At 35.4% G+C, this 25,293-nt stretch overlaps 1 pseudogene; it reads right to left on the reverse strand.

Annotated features, from left to right (window-relative positions):
* Nucleotides 1–17,019: 17,019 nt before the first annotated feature.
* On the reverse strand, nt 17,020–17,231 carry LOC125619890 (annotated as a pseudogene).
* Nucleotides 17,232–25,293: the final 8,062 nt, after the last annotated feature.

Here is a 25,293-nt window from a genome sequence, read left to right on the forward strand (position 1 = left end):
CTCCCTCTTTTTCTATTTCCTGAAATAACTTGAAAAGTATTGGTATTAAATCTTCTTTAAAGGTTTTGTAAAACTCCACTGTATACCCATCCGGTCCTGGGCTTTTCTTGGTTGGTAGTCTTTTGATTGCTTCTTCTATTTCATCCATTGATATTGGTCTGTTCAAATTGTATCCTCCTTACTCAGTCTGGGCAAATCATATGACTTAAGAAATTTATCGATGTCTTCACTATCTTCTATTTTATTGGAATATAGGTTTTCAACATAATTTCTAATTGTCTTCTGTATTTCTGTAGCATCTGTTGTGATATTGCCTTTTTCATCCTGTATGTTAGTAATTTGAGTTCTCTCTCTTCTTCTCTTCGCTAGCATGGCTAGGGGTCTGTTGATCTTATTTATTTTTTCGAAGAACCAACTTTTAGTTTTGTCAATTTTTTCAATAGTTTCTTTTGTTTCAATTTCATTGATTTCCGTTCTGATTTTAATTATTTCTTGCCTTCTGCTAGATTTGCTGTTGTTTTGCTCTTCCTTTTCTAGGGCTTTGAGATGAAGTGTGAGCTCATTTATTTGTTGGTTTTTTCTTTTTTTGAGGAATGACCTCCAGGCGATGAATTTCCCTCTTAAAACTGCTTTCATTGTGTCCCATAGATTCCGATATGTTGTGGAAACCTTTGATTTTCATGAATTTTAAGTAAAAATAATTTTTAAATTTTAAATTATTTTAAAATTTCATTTAAAATTATTTTTTATTTAAACTTTTATTTTAAAATATTTTTGTTTGACATCATTTTTCATATTCATGAGGTTGAATACAATATTTTGATTCATATATGTATCGGGTAGCAATTAACTCAGGGTAATTAGCATATTCATCACCTTAAAATTTTATCATTTCTTAGGATGATGTTATAGTTTAGGTATGAAATGTCTCCCTAAAGTTTGTGTATGAGACAATGCAGGAAAGTTTAGAGGTGAAATAAGTGGATTATAAGCCTTAACTTAATCAGTGCATTAATCCTCTTGAATATGTTTAGTGGGTGGTAACTGTAGATAGACCATTACCAATGTACCATAGGGTGTGGCTAGAGGAGGTGGGTTGATGGGGGCATGCCTTTGGAGTTCATATTTTGTCTCTGGTGAGTAAAGCTCTTTGTTTCCTGATTGCTAAGTCCTGGGCTGCTTTCCTTGACCACACATTTTTGCCGAGGTGATATTTTGTTCCACCTCAGGCTCAGAGTTATAGTTGGCTATCTGTGGACTAAGATCTCTGAAACCCTGAGCCCCAGATAAATGTTTCTTCTTTAAAAATTGTTCTTGTCAGGTCACAGTGGCAAAAAAGTTGACTAAAACAGGTGAGTACGTTCAAAATCCTCTCTTCTATTTTGAGGTCTATTGTGCATTATTGTTAATTATATTCAACCTTCTGTGCTATAGAGTACCAGAATTTATTTGTCCTCTTATACTATGGGGTTATACCTTTTGATGGACCTCTCATTGTTTTCTCTTTCTATTACTATCCATGATCTCTAGTAACCACAATTTTACCCTCAATTTTTGCACAATTAACTTTTTTTAGATTCTACTTATGAGTGAGATCATGTGGACTTTGTCCTTCTATGCCTGGCTTATTTGTTTCAAGTGTAGAATTCTGTTTTATGGATGAATAATATTTCATTGTGTGTATATACCACATTTTCTTTTTTTCAATATAGATGTCTAATCTTGCCCCATTCACCAAACTTCTATCCTTGGGTAAAGGGATTTCATTTATAGGATGCTATTATAAACTAGTAATATGTCCAAAGATTTTGCAGTGAGGCAAATGTTGGCAAAGCAGTAAAAAACAAATTCTTGTATTTTATACTTAATATGGCAAATTTTTCTTTGATATCCTTTAGGAGGACCCAGAAACCAAGCTCCTCCAAGACATTTTAAAAACCTGATGATACACAGCTTTGTGAGTGATACTCTTGAATCAAAGTTCTAGCCAGTGAAGGCTGATGGAAAAACTGGCTACTGGCAGAAGAGCCAGTGCTATTTGGGTCCTGGCCACCACACTTACACAGCAAAAAGAAATAAGCTGAAATTGTTCATTTTGGCTGACTTTCCAACCACCTCCTTCTCCCTCTGAACTTCCAAAGTCCTTTTCTGAAATGTGGACACAGGCTGGTTTCCTCTGGAAAAAAAAGATAGGAGGAGGAGGAGGAAGGGGAGGGAGAGGAGGAGGAGGAGGAGCGAGAAAAGAAAGAAGAAGAAGGGAAAAAAGAGTAGAAGAAATGGTTACATGTGTCTTGCAGATGGAGTAAAAATGGGCTCTGGCATTTCTGGCGCCAGATGATACTCCACTAATACTTCCTTGGCAGAAATATTATAGAGCAAAAATAAATGATCGAGAATAAATATTATAATACATTTGTTGCTCTAAGTGGCTCTAGGCCTATAAAATCATCTCCATTATTTGCATAGATTCTGGTGGGTGGTATACATTTTCAAAAAAACACCAAGACTCATTGTTCCAACATAAAAATAATCAAAATTATCTACGTTAGGTTCATATAAAAACAAACCAATATATTTGTCTTTTACTATTTACCATCCATTTTGTTTTCTCCCATAATCATATGTGGAACTAATACAATACCAGGGTGATGGTATTAACCAGTCTGTCAATCATTCATTTGTTTATCTGTTCTTTTATGCTAGGGACATGGAGCATATAAGTATAGAATAATTAATAAATAGCCAAGATTTTTTGTGCTCATAGAGGCTAGTAATCTTGGATAAGTTTCACAAATTCTCTGGACATCTGTTAAGAAGAGAGTTGAACCAGATGATTTTGAACATGGCTTTAGGTTTGAAATTGAATGCTTCTAATCTCTGCCATAAGCATTGGTTGGAGATGGGGACTTCTATACTTCATTTGCTCCCATTTTTTCATTTTCCCAAGAGCATTATGATGTGGAAGGGGAGACCTGAATAAAAGCAGTAGAAGAAACAGTTCTTTTCAGACAGAAAGGAATGTAGAGAGGGAACAAGAGAAAAAAAAATGGAGAAAGAGATCTTAAGCCACAGATTTAAAACCTATGGTTTTAATTTGGAAAGCTTTGAAAATTAGGAACATATTTCTTGGTGTACCCCTCCATGCTCTTTCCAACCAACATTAATCTCATGCTCTATTTGCATAACTTTGTGTTCTCCTAAACTATGATTAAGAAGTTCATGAATAATCTCTAGCACTTCCCCAACTCTGTGTTTCAGGCACTACTGAAGTGTTTTACTTGCATTAATCCTCCAAACAACATTAGGAGGTAGATATTTTTATTAACTTTATTTTCCAGAGTCAAAAAATTCAAATAATTTTTCCAAGGTCACAGGGCTAGTTAGTGGTAGACTGAGGATTTAAACGTAGACGTCTGTCATCACCAGCTCACACTGCCCACCTATCCATCACCAAACCAACTGCTATTACCATTGCCTTATGATTTCACATTACCATTTATTAGAAAATGTTACTAATGAAATCTTCTAACATCCTCTCTTTCCAGCACACACTGATGAACAACCAGTTGTGATCTTGCCTTCTTTCCTTCTCTGCCACTGTAAGAAAGAATACTTTAAGTCATGATTATTTCAGTTTTTTCCTGTATTAGCTTCCTTGGTCTGATGCAACAAATTACTTGAAACTTGATGACATAAAATGAGAGAAAGTTATTCTCTCCCAGTTCTGGAAACCAGAATTCCAGAGTCAAATCATTGGTAGGCTTAGTCCTTCATGGAGATTCTTGGGGAGAGATATGTTCCATGCCTCTCTCTTGGCTGTCAATCATTCCTTTTTATATCTGTTCTTCTATGCCAGGGCCATGGAGCATATAATTATATTGTAATTAATAAGATAACTAAGTACTTTTCCCTCATAGTCTACTAATCTTGGATAAGTTTCACAAACTCTCTGGACATCTGGAAGAAGGGAGTTGAACCAGATGACTTGTAGATGCCCCACTCCAATGTCAGTCTCTGTCTTCATATGGCCTTCTCCCATATGACTCTGTGTCTCAGAACTTCCTCTTTTTTCCTCATAAGAATGCCAACTATTGGATTTAAGGCTCTTTTTAAATATAGCATGATTTTATCCTGAGATTACTCATGTAATTACATTTGTAAGCATTTGTATCCAATATGGTGACAGGTATTAAAGATTAGGACTTACGTCTATCTTTTTAGGGAACACTATTCAATGTTTTCTAGCTTTATTGGATGAAATCATTTATTTGTCAAGATATTCTCTTCATGCTCTTAATCAATGGCTTTCATTTTATTGAATTGATTAATTCAACAAATATTGATTAAAAAGCCTCAACTGTGTCCAGGATATAGCAGATTATGGGAGAAACACTTGGAGATTATATTGTGCCCTTAGAGTTTATATTGTGGTTTTAAGAGAGAGGGAATAAAACAGACAGTATGAACAAATAAGACCATTGCAAGGAATAAAAAATGGTATGAACAAAATTAAATAGGGCAGTAGATTTTCATTTATGGATGAATTTGAAGCATCTCCTTAAGGATCATAGTTCTTGACATCATAAGCGTATGGTTTACAAGAATTTTTAAAGTAAATTCTACTATGGTTTAAAATAAAAATTTAACGTAAACTCTACTTTAAATTTGAATTTTATTTATGTTGCATAAACTTTTTCTTGGTATGATAAATAGTAAAAAGAAACTTCAGACTTCTTTGTCATTATTCATCTAACATGTCAAAAAAGTATTCACCCATGAAAGAAATAACATACTAGATTCTCTGATTTCCCCAGAGAATTGGAGGAAATTGAATTGGGTTAAAAATAGCTAAAACATCAATTCACCAAGCATCAATTTATCTAACTCCTAAGCAGTACTACATTGTAATATTTCTACCAATAATGTTTTCAGGGATCTTTCTTCATAGAAATATAAAATTTTTGGAGAAAATCCAGCCTGCTATTACTGCCCATACTTTACTCATCAATTACAATTGCAAAATTTTCACAAAATATATTAGCAAATGGATTGGAAGTTGCTATTCAGGAAGTAATTCATCAAGCCCAAAATGTCTTCTTAAAACTCAGTTTGAGTTCAAATAGTACTATAATATTAGTTTCTATGATGCACTTGTCTAAGGACAGCCTTATCCATATTACTATATGATCAATGGTTGCAGAAAAGACCACTGGTAATGTTTTGTAAACTACTGAGAAACTGTTTTGTCATAATTTTTGGATTTGGAGCTGTTATGTGTCCATTTTGTTTCTGCAAAAATTATATTTCTTTTTGTTTAATTTCAACAGTTGGGTACTAGCAGCTGGAATTATTTTACTTTAGTTTGTGAAACATTTTTACAGTGCAAGAAATTAAAAAGATGAACATTCATTCAAACCTAAAATATGATTTAAGTCAAGGTCTAGTTTACTCTGATGAAAAAGATTTGATTGTGGTTAAGACTAAACCAATGCTTATTTCAGCAAATACTTCAATTCTACACCTCGATGATTTGCTGGAGAACTCATTCTTTATTATCTGGGAAAGAAAGAACAAGACTGAAATGTATCCCTTCATAAGGAGTTTAAACTTCACCTTCCCTGTAGGTAGTAAGGAAACGCTTTTTTGAAGCTGTTTAAAATAATTTATACAAAATCTATTGCATAATGCAACATCTACCATTCCAGATGTTGCCTTTAAATCAGTATTAATAAAAGAAGGTAAGAGAAATGATTAAAAGATGTTCAAATAGTGGAATATAAAATAAGGGGAAGGAAATTAAGTCATGCTTTCTTAATGAGTTTGTGCTCCTATCACTCTGTCCAATGATAAGCTATGTCTATAAAATTATGATGTTACTATCATGTATATCTAAAAAGAACAAAGAAAAAATTAAAGAAAACAGTTACTAATATGGCATTATGTAAAAATGTGGATGTGTAACCGATATGATTCTGCAATCTGTATTTGGGGTAAAATTGGGAGCTCATAACCCACTTGAATCTAATGTATGAAATATGATATGTCAAGAGCTATGTAATGTTTTGAACAACCAATAAAAAAATTAAAATTATGTTGGCAAATTTGTCTAGGTCAGCCTCTTATAGAAGTATTATCCCTATTTATTTGCTTTGTGGAAATTGATTGATTACTTGCTGTGTGCTAAGTGCTTTAGTAAATACTTGATATGGAAACCAAACATGTATGGTATGACAGGTAATAAGCAAAGACATCTATATATAAATAAATGCTTTCATATAAACATTAGTGCCATTAAAACAGGGGAAAAAAGTGTTTTTCCTACTTTCTTACCCAGATTCTCAACAGTTTTGATATCAAATGTGTGAGTTTTTCCTGACACATCAACCCAACAAAATTCTCCAGGGACATCATACAAGTGTCCTAAAATTTAACTCGATTCTGACACCATCTGCATGGTATCAGATCCAACAGGCTCAATGGTCAGTATCACAAGACTGCTCCCCACTTCAGATGCCAATCACAAGCTATAGTGTTTCTGACCAACCTGCTGTGACTCTCTTCTTGGGTTCAATTAATTTGCTACAGTGTCTTCCATAACTTAAGGAAATGCTTTAATTACATATATCTACATATTTTAAAGGATACGAAAGATGCAGGTAAACAGTTAGGTGGAAGAGATGTATAGAAAAAGTATGGAAGAAAATGAAACATCCATGCTCGCTCTGGGCTTGCCACCCTCTAGATACCTCCATGTTTTCAGCAATAAGGAATCCCTCTAATATCTGTGTCTTGAGTTTTTATGGAGGCTTCCTTACTTAGGCGTGGTGATTGATTAAATTATAGCCACTGCTAATCAGCTTTGCCTTTAGTCCCTCTCTCCTTTGGTGACCATGCCCTATCCTGAAGCTATCTAGGGGCTGTCAGTCATCAGTCATCTCATTAGCATGCAAAAGACACATATCATTCTGAAATTCCAAGAGTTTTAGGAATTATGTACCAGGAAACAAGAACAAAGATCAAATATATATTTAAAATATCACAGCTATGAAGCAATAAATAGGGTAAAATGATGGACGTTAACCAGGAGAGACCTACACAGATAAAGTATTAAAGGAGTATTTTCTAGAGAGAGAGAGAGAGAGTCATTTAATGAGACTAAAAAAATAAGTGCTAACTCATTTTGTACAGAAGAAGTGTGGCTGGATTTCACATTGTTAGTCAGAATTGGGATTATAAAACTATGACCTTGGAACCAAAAGAGGGCAAATTTGCAAGACTGAACATATGATTTTTTTTTTTTTTTGCTACTGTATAATCATTTACTTAGTAGACTGTTACTACAAAGTGGGTTACAATGGATTTCCAGCTGGGATTGCTCACTCTCTTTGCTTTGATCTGCTCTTTTTTCCTTTCTCCTAAGTGGAATTCTAACTGGACTGGAAATTTTGTGTTTTTTAAACTTTGAGATTCAGTCTGTTTGTTGTTTGTTATACCACATTGCTTAGAACAAATCTGTTGTGGGGGAAATTTTCAGGCATGTTGAAAGCGTTGGTGGAGAGAATTCTTTGCTTTAAGGTATCCATCTAGTACCAAATGCTTTCTGTGAAGCTTTAATCATACTCAGTATTTCCTTTTATTGTTCTTCAATTTTCTTATCTGCACCATAAATATGATGACTATGTGCTTAATATTAAGCTGTAAACTGGTAATTGCATTCCCGAGAACATTTGAGTTGACATAAAGTATATTGTAAAACAATTGTTTCAATGCAAAAGAAGTGGAGAGCTCTAGTCTTACAATTGTATGTTACATTTCTTATAGGAATTCTAATAATAAAATTGTAGCTATTAACACATAGTTAAAAATCAAAAGAACATTGAACACAGTCTTTAACTACATAAAACTCTTCCATACCTCTCCTATTATTTGGCATTCCAGTTCTCACACATTCTAATTACATGCATTGTTATAATACTGGCTAACATTTATCAAGCACTGACTACGTGCCAGGCATCATTATAAGCATGTTAAAAATATTTTTTTCAGGTCTTCATAACAAGGCTATGAGGTATGTGTTTTTATTGACCTTATTTCCCAGATACGGACATTGGGGCATAATTACGCATTTTGCAGAAGTTCACAATATTGGCAAGTTGACCACAGAGTTGAAGAACCTAACCTCTATCTGTAATTGCTTTGGTGTCTTCTGCTTCCTGATTAAAGTATGAGGATCTCCTTATGACTGATTAGGAAAGGGTGTCAGTGCAATGCAAAGAATGTTTCCCCAGCAGTTCAGTCCCCCTCAGTTGGGGGAACAGTTGCTTTATGAGAAGGGGATTGGGAGAAGTTCCTATGAAATAGGAACAGCACTAGTATTAATAAAATGTGTTTATGATGTGCTAATAAACCCATTTATAACCATGAAAGTACCAGTCGTGTCTCCTTTCACTTACAAAAGGACATGACCTTTCTAATAGGTATTCCCTCTAAGAAAGTTTCTGGGTGGGGTCAATTGGTACAGATGGAACTAAAAATACACAATTATGAACCAAAAGGGTGTTGGGCAGGTCAGTAGATTACTAACTTATTGATATTTAAATAAATAACATAATGCTTAAAATATAATTAATTCTAATAAAGTGGATTGTCATTTTTAATTCTGATACATAGCAAGGGATTACTCTGAAGCATTGTATGCAGAGTCATACACACTAAAGATGATGATTTGGCCTCTGGTAGATTAAGAAACTCTCCCTTCAAGATTTTACAATCCCAATACAGAGTTTAAAAATACATAACACAAGGAAATATCATATGTTGTTTGTATAACTTGAAAAATAGTCCCCTCCAATCTCTGCCAGGATGCCAGTCAAGCTTGTGGTAAATGCTTTTCTGTTCATAATTTAAAGTACCCAGAGATATTTTTATTTTAACACATTAGAGTTTTCTTTTTCTATTCCCTTGAAAAATTGAGTTCTGCTGTGTCAACGTGGCTAAAGCTGCCCTGGGCTACTCTTAATGATGGAATTTCTAGAATAAACACTAAAGATGATGAAAGGTAACTTGAACTGAGTTTCTCCTGAACTTGACTGAGGTCGAGAGATCATGCAGCAAATTCTTTCCAAGTTGAAAATTCATTTCAGTTGTTGCTGACTGTTACTGTGCCCCATCTGTGCATAAAGAGAGAGCAAAATTTATGATAAAAAGTTTCTATTTTACAAAACAACTGAAGAAAGATGAACATTTGAAGAGAACATTACAAGGTCTATGGAAACACTATGAGTTGCAAAGATGAACACAATACTGATGCATTTCTATTTGTAAGAACTCTGATAGTAGAGGCCACCCCACTAAAAAGCGTATCTGTTGCTTAAAACACTTCAGGGTGAATCTGAAGAAAACCAAAGGAAGGAAACTCTGCAGGTGAATAGTTAGGAAACAGGTGCATAGAGGCAGGAGCTACAGGAGATGTTGATCATTGGGATAACCTCCCTTTTTTTTTTTTGGTATTCAATCTATTTGAAGATTTTGTTTACAGAATATTTGGTTTTTGCAAAGTTTCTGTTTTTCACATTGCTTAATTTAGTTCTGGTATTTCTCTTTATTCATTCTTTATTTATCTGGTTATAATTTACTTTCCTCTGTTAGAATATAATCCTCAAGAGTAAGATTTTCCAACACACCCACCAGAGTGTCACAAAAATCCTAGAAATGATGACTGATATATGTTGGTCCTTAAGTGGAAAGTGGGAGGAGGCACAAGGTCATTCCTTCCCCATATCAGCAACACCTAGTGCAGTGCTTTGCTCACAGGTCAACAAGCATTTGTAGGGTAAATAAAACTGATAGACATTTTAGTATTTCTGTCACTGTCAAAATTAATTGCATTTTGATAATAGGGAAATAACCCCAAATCAGAAAGGCATCCTAAAAGGAATCAATTCATGTTCACACCTGAGTATAAAGGACTCTAGTCCTTTGGATAATAAGCCACTGTAGAACAGAGTACAGGGATTTATAAATAGAGGAGAATCACATGAATATTAATAACTTATTGTGCCACTTCTCTGAACAAAAAAGCATAGGATGCCTTCAGGGGCAGTGCATGCCTGTAATCCTAGCAGCTTGGAAGGGAGAGGCAGGAGGTTCTGGAATTCAAAGCCAGCCTCAGCAAAAGCGAGGTGCTAAGCAACTCAGTGAGACTCTGTCTCTAAATAAAATACAAAATAGGGCTGGGGATGTGGCTCAGTGGTTGAGAGCTCCTGAGTTCAATCCCTGGTCCCTCCCCCTCCCCCCAAAAAACGTCTACAAGTAACTACTCTATATTGCGTGGCCATAGAAAGAAGTCTTTTATGAAGAGATAGTGGTTAGCCCAAGGTCCTTAAGAGCAGAAAAGGACACAGATATGTGATATGGAACAGCATTCCCCATGGGGGAAACAGCTGGCTCAAAGGCTAGGTGAGAATGAGAGAGGAACATTTGAAGAGATGCAGAGTGTTTCTTTGGATTTTCTTACAGTTGTAATTGGAAGCCACTGGAAAGTTTTAAGAACATGAATGATCTCCAGACCCGTCAAATTGTATGTATTTAATATGTGCACTTCATTTTAAATCAGTTATACTTCTGTAAAGCTATTTAAAAATAAAACAATAAGTCCACCTCTCTGTCTCTCTCTCTCTCTCTCTCTCCCTCTCTCTCTCTCTCTCTCTCTCTCACACACACACACACACACACACACACACATGCACACACACACACACACTGCTTTGAGCAGGTGTCACTGGAGCACTCTTGCCAGCATAGCTTCTTTTCCACAACACTCCATTGCTTCACTTGGGATATGCACCAGCAATCTTGAGTGATCCCTTCCTTCCTGGCTCACATTTAAAAATCCTGTTTCCTCATGTGAAGGGTGAGGGTCAGAAGGGGAATTGGCAAGGGGAAACTTGTTGTGATCCAGTGACTCACAAGTTCATCACTGACTTTTATTGCCAGGTAATGTTTAAACACTTCTTAGTTTTGCTTTCTCTCTGGGATCATTTATAGACTTACGTTATAAAGTCCTTGCCATCCTTTACTCCTTGTGTATTCAGTGTCTTCTCTAACTTCTGCTGGCAATGTAAAGTATCAACAACACGCTATTTAGATCAAACTTTAACATCCTTTCCTTTTTTGGGTTTGTCTTTCCCTATTTTCTGTCCATAGAAATAACCAACTTACAAGGCTTTTATCTGCCTTCAGTGCAGGCCACATCACTCACCTCTCTTGTTTATGGTCCCAATATCAACAGATCTGAATACACTCATCTGTGACATTTACACAGCCTGCTTTGTAAGACATCCTGGTTCTTCCTAGAGTTTCTGAGATCCCTCAGTTTATTGCCTTATCTCATTTAAAGCCAAGACTTTTTTTTTTAAATTATTGGTTTAAAATCTGCTGGTCCAATTTCAAATACCATGTGTAGAATTTTGTTGTTATCTGGAACCCACATAGATTTAATGATTTCATTAAAATTACATTTCCCATATGTATAAGAGGTTTCTTTTTCCTCCAGAAGAGATGGGCTTCCATTTTTTTCCCTAGTTTTCTTTTACAATTCACCAATTCCATGGTCTTCAAGCAATAATTTTGGTTTACATAATTGTTGTGATCAGACATTCTTTATTGGAGTCAGTTAAAGATTTATGTCTTAAGGCAATTATGGTAAAATTGAGAACTGACCTCAGAAACAAGGTGCCTAAGGAAGAGAATTTGTCTTATGAAGAGAGGAAAAATATTTATGACAGCGTATGTTTTCTGATCTTGTAGTTTACAAGTAATTTCTTCATAGAACAGTAATTTTCTGGACTATGAAGACCAATCTGATTGCCAATTATGACCTGCTCTTACAGTGAGAAGCAAGCTTATGTCATACCAACTCTTAAGCCATTTTTCTACCTCCAAATGTGCCATTGTACCCCCCAATAAATCCAGCCTTGTTTTTCTGATGTAGCTGAGTTGAACAAACAAACAAACAAACAAACAAAAATCAACCAACCAACCAAACAAACAAAAACAAACTTACCCATTCAGTCACTTTTTACAAATCAATGTCCTTTGTCTCTCATCTCTGGGGTCTGCTGATATGACCTGCTGATTTATAACAAGATACCACTCACATAAATATGCATGCGCCTGATTACAATTCTTGCTTTCTTTGATGCAGATTGGTCAAATTCCTTGGCAGCTGCCAAAATGCAAATCCTAAAAAATCTAAATACAGCTCCAACTTTTCTGCTAAAACTGTGATAATATAGTAGAAAACAAATGACAAGAGTACTTCAAAAACTATAAGCATTTCCATGGACTGAATTGTGCACTCTAAATCTGTATATTGAAGCCTTATTCCCCAATGTGACTGCATTTGGAGTTAGAGCTCTTAGAAGGTTATATGCTTAAATAAAGTCATAAAAGTGGGGTCCTATTCAATAGGATAAAAGGTCTCATAGAAATCAGAGGATCGATCTCTCTCTCTCCAGGCACATACACATACATGTGAAGCACAGCAAGATGGTGGCCGTCTGTCAGCCAGAAAACAAGGCCTCCCCAAACACCGACTATTATACCTTGAAAAGAGACTTGTAGCCTACAGAACTGAGAGGAAAAAATTTCTGCCCTTTAATCCACTCAGTATATAACATTTTGTTATTTCAGCCTGAGCTAATATACTCTTAGGAAGAACCAAGGAAAAGTCATCTTTTAGGAGAGATGAGTGTGGTTGAAGTTACAACCATCTTTAGAATTTTCCAAGGAGTCCTTTCTTCTGTATCTTTTAGCAATATGTATAAAGAATCTGTCATATGAATAGGATGTTCATAAAATTTATCACTTAAATAAGTACAGTTTTACAGTATAATCTGAGACCATCTACAGCAAACTGGGATGTATTGTCAGCCTACCTTTAGAGAACTCAGATATTAAGAGATCTCTCTGCTAGCTGGGCACAATGGTGTATGCCTGTAAACCCAGCAGCTAGGGAGGCTGAGGCAGGAGGACTGCTAGTTCAAAGCCAGACTCAGCAACAGAGAGGTGCTAAGCAATTCAGTGAGACCTTTTCTCTAAATAAAACACAAAATAGGGCTGGGGATGTGGCTCAAGTGGTCAAGTGCCCTTGAGTTCAATCCACTAAACTGGTATAGGTTTTGTTAGCTTATAAGTGAGCAAAAAGAAAAAAAAAAGATCTCTCTGCTTATTTATGGGCTAACAAAAATTATATCAGATTAGTGCTCTGGTAGGGATATTGGGCCACTGTCCACTGCTTACTCTCAAGCCTCCATTCTTATGTATGTTTTTACATATTTATGTTACCACATTACCCCCTTTTGCTGCTTTTCTTTACTGTGTAAGCAATTTTGTTTTGCTAGTATTCATTTGAAGCCAAGTTAGTGTTTATAGGAATTTTTAGTAGGATAAACCTGTGTTCTAATCTCTAACTATAAGATAAAGGCTCTGAATTTCTGTATGATTTCTCCAAAGAGATTTGAGATATTCATGCAAAGACAAGACATTGAGGTCATGTTGTTTTAAGAATCAAGGGTAAGGCAAGAAATCTTATCATTATATAAATATATTGTTAGGCGAATTATTTGTTTAGAAAGTAATTTATAGCTTTGATATTCCTCCTTCTCCTCCACTAAGTCTTATAAAATGTAGGTAGAACATGAGAAGAAGAAATCTTATTAATTAAGCTAATTGCCTTCAATCATAACTATAGTTAGGTTATGATCTTGATATTCTGGTCCTGAAAGATAGTTCTTTATGACAGAAGTAGGATTAAAAAATATTTCCTCCTACATAATGGCAGAATTCCCACTCGACTGATACACAATTGGCACATAATTTTATTATTAATATGTTTGTGAATTTTCTATTTCTTTTTCCTTAAGCAATCTATTTTTAAAACATTTTAGGAGATATTCTGTGGAAAATTTACTATGTCCAGGAGTTGTGGTTAAGGCCTCCAATTGTGTACAAGAGGAGTGAAATATCCTACTTTGAAAGCCAATATGTAAGAGAAGCCAGCCATATTCCCACTGGGCTTGTTTAGAAGTGAAAAATATATACCATCCCCTGCCAAAAGTGACTCAGAAGAGACTTAGGGAAAGAAAAGGGAATCATAAGCCTTTTAGGGTATATTAGACAAGAGTGTTGCTAACTGCTGTAACTAACAAACCCCCATATTTTGGTGGATTAATACAATAAAATTTCATTTTTCGCTCATATACTTGAACAACATGGGTGTTCCTGGTTTGGACAGTTTTCCTTCAAGAAGACTCTTTCCAGCTTGCAAATTTGCCATTATTAGCACAGGACATCTATCCTTGTCTTGAGGGTCATCTGCATTCCAGCCAGCCAGAAAGGGAGAGCACGGACAATTGCACATCGGAGGGTTTTATGGGCTGTATAGGTTCTCTATGGCTGCCATAACAAAGTAATGCAGGCTGGGTGGTTTAAACAGCAGGAATTTATTTTTCTCACAGTTCTGAAGGCTAGATATCCAAGATCAAGGTATTGGCTGGTATGGCTTCTCGAGAGAACTCACTCCTTGTCTTGTCGATGACCACCCTCACACTATTTTTCTCTGCATGCTCACATCCCTGGTGTGAGCATGTTCGTGTTCCAATTTCCTTCTCTTATAAAGACACCAGTTAGACTGGATTAGTATCTGCACTAAAGCCTTATTTGCCCTTTTAAATGCTCTTTTTCAAAATACAGTCACATTCTGAGGAACTGGGACTTAGGACTTGAATATATATGAATTTGAGATGATGTAATCCAGCCCAGAACATGGGGCAAGCCTTGGAGTGGGATGTGTCAATTCCAATCAATGGAATCTTTAGCTAGAATTCAGTTTCATGGTGATACCTAAATGCAGAGGAGTTTAGCAAACATAGCCTACCTTTGTACCCAGGAGGAAGAAGATGAAGAGGAGAAGGAGGAGGAAGTGGGGAGGGTATGACAATAAATACATGAACTTGATCAGGGAGCAGTCTTTTCCATAATCTATTCAACAAATATTCATTTTATACTTCTTGTTCCATGGAATTTACTCACCCTGTCTCCAAAGATTCAGTGATCTCTTGGTAACACACAGTCTTTTCTATAAAGTCTGATGTCACTTCCTCAGATCCAGTGGTGATGAAGGAACAAAAGGCAACTTATTTCCTCATTCTTGCCCCCACCCAATGTGTAAGAGTAAAGCAGGGAGAGAAGACAGGAATGAGCTACTCAAGTGTGGAAGAATGGGAGCTACACAGCAATGTCTGGTGAACACTCATAATGAGCAGCCGTAGGGCAGGCATTGCGAGGGTGCTCTGCTTCAAGAATACTGTCCTTGACCACCGCGCTTCTGTGAGACTCTTAGCTGTACTCTCTCTGGGAGGTTTACATTTGTCTATTCCCTTAAGTGGGATGGGGCACTATGCCCATTGGGAATTGTTTAGATTGTAAAGGCCACTTTCTGCCCAGCTGAGTTGGAGCACCCACAAGTTATTGGAAGATTCAAGAAGTTAATGGTATAGTTTCTTTGACAATGCATTGCCCGAAACATCTTAGGAAGTTTTTGATCTACCTCTGATTAGTTCCATGTGTAAAGAAGCACATCTGAAATTCCTTCCCAGGATAGCTATCAAATATGGTTTATTACTTTGCTGCCTCCCCTCCATTATTCTCTCTAAGTGTAAGGAAAATTCTTGAGGCAATTAGAACCAATATTTGAGGTCAAAATGCACGATCTTTAATTGAAATCTCAAAGGCAGAGCTAAATAAATTCCTTGTTCCATAATGTCTTACAAGGCCTTTACTACTTGAAGCTCTTATCTCCCATATTGGTTAAGATCTAGAAAGAGTTGGCTTTTCCAAATTTTAGAATGCACATAATTCTCGAACTTTCCATTCACTTTCACTTATTCTCACGACTAGGCAATTCTTGATATCATTTTTCTCTTGTAATACCTAATTATTAAAGGCATTAAATAAATTCTGAGACACATTATCATTTTCACTTTCCAACCACTTCCTCCAGAACTACAGGTTCAAGTGCTACTGGTTTACCTTCCAAGCAGGGATTATTTTGCCTCAGCATAAATGAATCTCTACTTTTATGGTTCCAATATTATTTTTCTTATTGCTTGTTGTCTTATTGCTAATAGTTTTTTTTTTTCATTGCTATGACCAAAAGACTTGTCAGAACAATTAGAGGAGGAAAAGTTTATATTGGCTCACAGTTTTAGAGGTCTTAGTCTATTGACAGCCAGCGCCTTTGCTCTGGACCTGAGGTGAGGCAGGACATCATGGTGGAAGGGCACAGTAGAGGAAAGCAGCTCAGGACAGGGACACCAGAAAGTGGGGGAAAAGACAGGATGGGGCAGGGGATGGAGGGATGGGGAGCGAGAGAGGGAGAGGGAGAGGAGAATCACTCTGCTCACCAGGGACAAAATATAAACCCCAAAGACACACTCTCAGTGGCCTACTACCTCCCGGCCTACCCTACTTGCCTTCAGTTACCACCCAGTTAATCTATATCAGTGGATTGATACACTAATTAGCTTATCCCTCTCATTATCTAATCATTTCACTTCTGATAATTTTGCCTTGTCTCACACATAAGCTTTTGGAGCCACCTTTTATCAAAACCATTGTCTAATTGCTTGTTTAAGAACATATTCTCAATACCAATTTTTGTATTATGATAGGTTAACTATTATAACAAAAAAAACATTTGGGGACTTTAGAGTGGATGCTAATCCATAATGGGGGGGCATGTGAAAAATGGAGTAATTTTGATTGGGTAAATGGTATGGGGGCAGGAAAGATGGTAGAATGAGATGGGCATCATTACCCTAGGTACATGTACGACTGCACATATGGTGCGATGCTACATCTTAGACAACCAGAGAAATGAAAAGTTGTGCTGCAATTGTGTACAATGAATCAAAATGCATTCTGCTGCCATATATAACTAATTAGAATAAATAAATAAATAAATAAATAAATAAATAAAAGAGTGGAAGTTTATTTCTGCTTACTAAACAGTTAGTTTGGGGAGAAAAAGTTCTGGGTTCATGTCCTTATTTAGAGACTAACCTGTTGAGAGTTCTTCTACCTTCTGTGGTCTTTCTGACTCTGGATATCTATCTGAAGAAGGAAAAAAGATACTACACTTGATCTTAGCCAAAAGGCCGAGAAGTGATAGGAAAAAAGACATAGAAAATTATTTCTTGTAGATTCTAATGGGCAAGAACTAAAAATAGAATAATTTAGTTGTGTCCATTGTGTATAACTTAGTCTCTTGGCCACTGGTGAATGCTATAAATTTTGAGAAATACAGATTTGTTTTGTGCCCAAGAAAAATTAAAAGCAGATTTGCTGGTTAGCTAGTTGTCTGTGCCTTTGTGGAGAAAGGTGTTTGTCAGAATAGGTCATCCCTCTCTTTCTTACTGAACCTAAGAGGGAACCTGAGAGAATCACTCATGAAAATTAGCAGTACCTTTAAGAAGAGGAAACTGAGATCTCTTCCCCTTAGTAGATGATTTTTTTGAGCTTTAGAATACTCCAGAGAAGACAGAATGGTGTGAGAGAGCTCTTGAGAGAACTTTGGGGAACCCATAAATACAGCATGTGGTTTGATTAAGTTCCTCTAGCTGGTCACAGTGGTATATCATGTAATCTGAGGGACTAGGAGACTGAGGCAGTAGGATTCCAAGCTTGACCCTCAGTGACTTAGTGAAACTTATCTCAAAATAAAAGAAAATAAAAGGACTAGGGATGTATTTTGTTGGTAAAGCACCTCTGTTTAAGGGCATGCTTACCATGATTGTTCATGTTTGGATCATCTTCCAGTGGCAGATGTGTTAAAAGTTATGTCCCCGGGCGGTGCTACTGGAAGGTTTAAGAGGTGGAACCTAATGAAATATCTCTGGGGATATGCCATTGAAGGAAAACATGGGACCTTGGTCTCTTCCTCTTTTTCTTGCTCCACCACACACGTCTACAATGATGTGCTCCTCATCACAGGCTGAAAGTAATAATCCAAATGATTATGGACAAGAAACTTCAACAAAACTGTGAATGAAAATAAACTTCTCTTTATAAATTGATTATCCCAGATATTTTGTTATGGAAAGCTGACTAACACAAAGCCTAAGTTGTAGAACAGAAACTGACGTCTGTTTCCTGGAGACAGGAGGCTTCCTGGAATATTATGGTCTGAGGGACTAGTGGCATATCATAGCTTGCCTGAGGGAGGAACTCTAGGTCTATTAATTTTCCATATTAGTTCTGCAAGGCTTTTAAGTGGTGGCTTCACATGCAGGAATGTAGAATGTAGCGAATGGATAATTTCTGTATATTATGTAGGTAGCCTCTTTGAGAGAGTGGCAAAGAAATTATAGGGAGATATCCATTATTGCTGGTGGAGCCAAAGGGAGATGTGTTTGATTCTACAAAGAGGTTTCTTGAGCAATGGCGTTTAGGCAAAGTGAATATCATCTCAGGAATCCATGCACACCCTGCCATGTAGAGACCCTGATAACAGCAAAGTCCTCAACATCTGGTGACTCAACTAGAATGAGAGCAGAAAAACTTCCCAACTACCAACAAGAGAGAAGTCATACAAGGAGGTACTGGCTTCTCTTTTCCTTATCCCTGCCTCACAGTTTCTTATCCCAAACTCATCTACTCTAAGCAGTCAGGACTTCTGGTTCTGTCTATTCAGAAGATGGAGAGGAAATGATTTTTTAATCAAATTCAAATTTGATATTTCAAAATACATAACATTTTGTTGGTGTTGTTATTAAGAGCTTCACTGGGATATAATTTATATACACTGAAAGAATGAACAAGGCTCGTCGTTGGAGAAAATACCTGTTTATTGAGGAACCGCTCTGCATATTTATAGAGCTGGGGGTGGTTTGACAGTTATGACAGTTTAATGGTTGAAAGGTTTGGTTTGACAGTTGGCATGGGGTGCTTTCTGATTGGTGGGTAAGGATCATGTTGAGTCAGCAGGGCTAGTCTGATTGGTGGGTAAGGATCATGTGAGCCAGCAGGGCTCACCATTTGAAGGCTCTTCTTGGGGGATGGGGAAGTTAGTCTTTGGAGCGGGGCAACTCCCAACATACACTATATATATTTGAACTGTATAGACTTATTATATACTATATATGTATATATTTGAACTGTATAGACATATATTTGAGTTGTAGAAATTGATACATTTTGAAAATTAGCACCAATATCATAAGGAAAATATCAGTCACCTGCAAGATTTTTCTTATGTTTTTTTGTAATATTCTTTTGTCTATTTTCTTTCATTCAATATTCTTGTCTTGAGATTTATCCATTTGGTTGTATCAGTAGTTTCTTACTTTTTATTGCTGGGTAGTATTCCATGGTTTTGATGTTCCATAATTTGCTTATCCATTTGTCTGTTGGTAGAGAATTAGCTTGTTTTCAATTTTTGGCGATTCAAGTAAAAGTGGTATGAAGAGTTGCACACAAATCTTATAGACACATGTTTTCATCTCTCCTAGTTAACTACTTACTAGTAAAATTAATGGATCTTAAGGTAGTTGTATGGTTAAGTGAACTCAAGAATGGCCAAGATATTTTCCAAAATGATTCTACCATTTAATATTTTCATGAACATTGTTTGAGAATTCTTGTTCTTCAATCTCATTGCCAACAATTACTTTATTAGTCTTTTAAGTTATAGCCTTTCTATAGGTGTATGGTCATATTCAGGTAGTTTTAATTTATATTTTTCTAGTTACCAGTGAGGTGGAACATCTTTTTGTACGTTTACTTACCATCTCTATATTTTCTTTGGTGAAGTGTTTTTTAAAATATTTGCCATTTTTATTGCTCTTTAAATTTTTGAGTATTGATGTTTATATATTTTGGATGCAATTCTTTTATCACATATCTGATTTACAGATATATTTTGTCCAAGACTATAACTTGTATTTTTATCTTCTTAACAATGTCTCTTAAAAATAGAAATTTTGAATTTTGATAAAGTCAAAATTTTCAATTTATTGTTTTGTGAATCACACTTTTTATATTTTAACTAGGAAATCTTCACCTAATTCAAAATTCACAAAAATATTCTCCTACATTTTTCCTATATTTGTACTTCACTTTTTACATTTAAGACTATTCAAGTTATTTTATTTTATACATGGCAAGAGTTATAGAACACAGTTTTGCATTGTTTTCTTTAGTTTTGCATGTAGATCCAATAGTTTAATATATAATTTGTTGAAAAGATTATTCTTTCTCTCAATCTCCTGTGAGCTTGGTATTTATCAGTCATCCATTAATAGACCTTTGATCTATTTGTCCATATTTATATCTATACCTCATTGCTTTAGTTATTATTGTAACTTTGCAATAAATCTCGATGATAGGTAGTGTAAATTCTTGATTTTGATCTTCTTTTTTAAAACTTCTTTTTGGATTTCCTATGTCTTATATATTTCCTTGTCAATTTATAACTTCCTACAAAAAACCCTACTAGAATTGTGAATAAGATAACACTGACTCTGTATTTCAGTTTAAGGGGTACTGACAATTTGACGTTATTGAGTCTCCTAGTCCATTGACATACTATATTTCTCCATATTTTAATAGTTTATTTAATTTTTCCCTGCAGTGTTTGTAATTGCTAGTGTAATGGTTCTTCCCAGATTTTTCAAATCTATTCTTTAAATAATTCATATTTATGATGTTATTTCAGGTGATTTATAATTTTTCAAATTAAAATAAAATGACTGATATTTGTATATTGATCTTTTATTCTTCTGACTTTTAAAACTCACTCACTAGTTCTAGGAGCTATTTTGTGTGTTCCATAAGATTTTACATATATACAATCATTTTGTCTGTGAATACAGTGATACTTCTTATTTTCCAGTATGGATTTTGTAGATTTCTTTTTGTGTGCCTTATTGTAGAAGTTAGACTGGGTAGCGCAATGATAAATAGATATAACAAGTGTGAACAACCTTCTTTTGTTCTTTATCTTAGAGGAAAATCAGCAGTCTTTCATTGTAAGTGTGATGTTGACTCAGGATTTTCATAGGTAAACTTAATCAAGTAAAAGAATTTCTTTCCAACTTCTGTCTTGCTGAAAGGCTTTTGTTTCAGTATTTTGCTTTTCAAATTAGTATTACATGTTGGATTTTGTCAAATGCTTTTTTGCACATATTTAGCTTATTAAGTATATTCTTAGTCTTTACATTTCTTAATATAGTAAATTATAATGAGCCCATTGTAAATTTCTAGGACAAACCCCATTTTGCTGTGATATATCCTTTTTATTCCATTTATAGTTTTTTAAGTAGGTGATACAGACACACAGGCACATAAAGGTGAAATTCACTGGTATGTTCCTATATGTACCTGGCATAATTTGGTTTATTTAATTCTGCAGTTCCTTCCCTTTCTTGTTTCCCATCTTCCGCCTGAACTCCCTTCCTCTACTCCACTGATCTTTTATTTTCATGAGATTTCCTCCCCATTTTCCCACTTATTTTGATCTAGCTCCTTCATATGAGAGAAAGCATTAACCCTTGAATTTCTGAGTTTGGCTCATTTCACTTAGAATGATGTTCTCCAGTTCCATCCATTTACCAGCAAAAGCCACAATTCAATCTTTATGGCTGAAAAAAACTTCATATACATATATATATCACATTTTCTTTATCTGTTCATATATTGATAGGAACATTGGACTGATTCTATAACTTGGCTGTTGTGAATTATAATGCTATATTGATGTGTCTGGATCCCTATAGTATGCTAATTTTTGTTCTTTAGGATAAATACCAAGGAGTGTAATAGCTAAATCACAAAGTGGTCCCATTCCTAGTCTTTGAGGGATCTTCATACTGCTTTCCATATTGGTTGTACAAACTTGCCATCCCATCAACAATGTGTGAGTGTATGTTCTCCCCCACATTCTTGCCAGCTTTTATTAGTATTTGTATTATTGATAATTGCCATTTTAACTGGAATAAGATGAAATCTCAATGTAGTTTTAATATGTATTTCCCTGGTGTGCAAGGATATTGAACATTTTTTTCATATAATTTTTGGCCAGTTGTATCTCTTTATTTGAAAATGTCTTTTGCCCATTATTGATTGGGATATTTGTGGTTTTGGTGTTACAGTTTTTGAGTATTTTATAGTCTAGATATTAATCCTTTGTCAGAGGAGCAGCTAGCAAAAGATCGTCTCCCATTAGTTAGCTCTCATGCTCTTAATTATTTCCTTTGTTGGGCAGAAGCCTTCTAATTAGATGCTATCCAACTTATTGATTCTTGATTTTATATTTTGAGCATTAGGGGTCTTGTTAAGGAAGTCAGTGCCTGCACCAATATGTTGGAGTGTTGATGTTATGCTTTCTTCTAGCAGTTTCAGGGATTCTGGTCTTATTGCTAGGTCTTTGATTCACGTTGATTTGCCTTTTGCACAAGGTGAAACATAGGGATCTAGTTTTGTTCTTCTACATAAGGATATCCAGTTTTCTCAATACTATTTATTAAAAGGCTATCTTTCTCCAATGTATTTTTGGCATCTCTTTTATTTGAGTGTCAGATGACTGTAATTATGTGGATTTGTCTCTGTGTCTTTTATTCTATTCCATTTGTGTTCATTTCAGTTTCAATGCTAATACCATGCTCTTTTTGTTACTATAGCTCTATAGTATCATTTGAGATCAGGTATTATGATACTTTCAGTATCACTCTTCTTGCTCAAGTTTGCTTAGGCTATTCTGATTCTGTGTTCTTTATTCTTTCAAATGAATTTTAGGACATTTTTTTTTTCTACTTCTGTGAGGAATGTCATTGGCATTTCAACGAGGATTGCATTGAATCTGGGTACTTTTGCTAATATGGTCATTTTTACAATATTAATTCTGCCTATTCAAGTACATGGACATGGCAGGTCTTTCCTTTTTCTAAGGTCTTCTTCAGGTTCTTTCTTTGGATTTTTTTTAAAGAATCCTTTCATCTCATTGATTAGGTTTATTCCCAAGTATTTTTTCTTTGAAATTTTTGCAAATGAGATAGTTTTCCTGATTTCTTTCTCAGCAGATTTACTGTTGGAGTATAGGAAAACTATTGATTTATAAATGTTCATCTTGTGTCCTGCTACTTTGCTGAATTGTTTATCATTTCTAGAAGTCTTTGAGTGGAGTTTTTGAGTCTTACAGACATAGCATCATGTCATCAGAGATGGTTTGACTTCTTCTTTTCCTACTTTTATTTCTTTAATTTCCTTTTCTTGCCTGATTGCTTTCACCAGAGTTTCAAGAACTAAGTTAGGAGTTTTTAGAAGCTTAGTAGAATAAGACATTCTTGCCTTGTTGCTGATTTTAGATGAAATTCTATCAGTTTTTCTCCATTTGGTGTTATTTTTGCCTTGGGTTTGTAATATGTAGTGTTTACAATGTTGAGGTAAGTTCCTTCTATCTGTAGTTTATCTAGTGTTTTTAACTTGAATGAGTGCTGGATTTTGTTCAACGCTTTTTCTATTGAGTTGGTCATGTGATTCTTTAAAAAATATTTGTTCTTTTTAGTTATATATGACAGGAGAATGTATTTTGACACATTATATATACTTTGAGTGTAATTTCCCATTATTGTGATTGTAAGTGATGTGGAGTTTCAGTGGTCATGAATTCATATATGAACATAGGAAAGTTATGTCCAATTCATTCTTTCTCTAATTAAATGAACTTCTATTTTTTCCCTCCTCCCCCACCCTTACTGTGTGTTAGCATCCACATGTCAGAGAGAGCATTCTGCATTTGGTTTGGGGGTATTAGTATGATAGTCTCAGAGAGAGCATTCTGCATTTGGTTTGGGGGTATTAGTATGATAGTCTCCAGTTCCATCCATTTACTGATAAATGTCATAATTCCATTATTTTTTAATGGCAGAGTAATATTCCATTACACACACACACACACACACACATCACATCACATCACATTTTCTTTACACATTCTTCTGTTGAAGGGCACTTAGGTTGGCTCCATGGCTTAGCTATTGTGAATTGAGCTGCTATAAACATTGATGTGGCAGTGTCACTGCAGAATGCTGATTTTCAGTTCTTTGGGTATAAACCTAGGAGTGGGATGATTGGGCAAATTGGTGGCTCAATTCCAAATTTTCTGAGGACTCTCTATACTACTTTCCATATTGGTTGTAGCAATTTGCAGTCCCACCAACAATGTATGAGTGTGCCTTTTCCCTCACATCCTCACCAACATTTATTATTGCTTGTATTCTTGATAATTTCCATTCTGACTGGAGAGAGATGAAATCTCAGTGTGGTTTTATTTTACATTTCTCTAATTGCTAGATATAAACATTTTTGCATATATTCGTGGATCAGTTGTATTTCTTTCTTCTGTGAAGTGCCTGTTCAGTTCATTTGCCCATTATTGATTAGGATTTTGTGTGTGTGTGTGTGTGTGTGTGTGTTAACTTTTTTGAGTTCTTTGTATATCCTGGAGATTAATGCTGTATCTGAGGTGCAGGTGGAAAAGATTTTCTCCCACTCTGTAGGCTTTCTGTTCACATTCTCTTTTTTTAATTTTTTAAAATTTAATAATTTATTTTAATTGCTTTTATTTTTAAAATATATGACAGCAGAATGCATCACAATTTTTCTTACACATATAGAGCACAAGTTTTCATATATCTGTTTGTATATAAAGTATTTTCACACCAATTCATGTCTTCATACGTGTACTTTGGATAATGATGTCCATCACATTTCACCATCATTGCTAACCCCCCGCCCCCTCCCTTTCCTGCCCACCACTCTGCCCTATCTAGAGTTCATCTATTCCTCTCATTCTCCCTCTCTCTATCCCACTATAAGTCAGTCACCTTATATCAGAGAAAACATTCAGCCTTTGGTTTTGGGGAATTGGCTGACTTCACTTAGCATTATCTTCTCCAACTTCATCCATTTACCTGCAAATGCCATAATTTTATTCTCTTCTAATGCTGAATATTATTCCATTGTGTATATATATCACATTTTCTTTATCTATTCATCAACTGAAGGGCATCTAGGTTGGTTCCACAGTTCAGCAATTGTGAATTGTGTTGCTATAAACATTGTAGTGGCTGTGTCCCTGTAGTATGCTGATTTTAAGTCCTTTGGGTATAGACCGAGGAGAGGGATAGCTGGTCAAAACTTGGTTTCATTCCAAGTTTTCCAAGGAATCTCCAT

The sequence above is a fragment of the Marmota marmota genome, unplaced genomic scaffold (genome assembly GCF_001458135.2).
Source record: "Marmota marmota marmota unplaced genomic scaffold, marMar, whole genome shotgun sequence".
Classification (NCBI taxonomy): domain Eukaryota; kingdom Metazoa; phylum Chordata; class Mammalia; order Rodentia; family Sciuridae; genus Marmota; species Marmota marmota.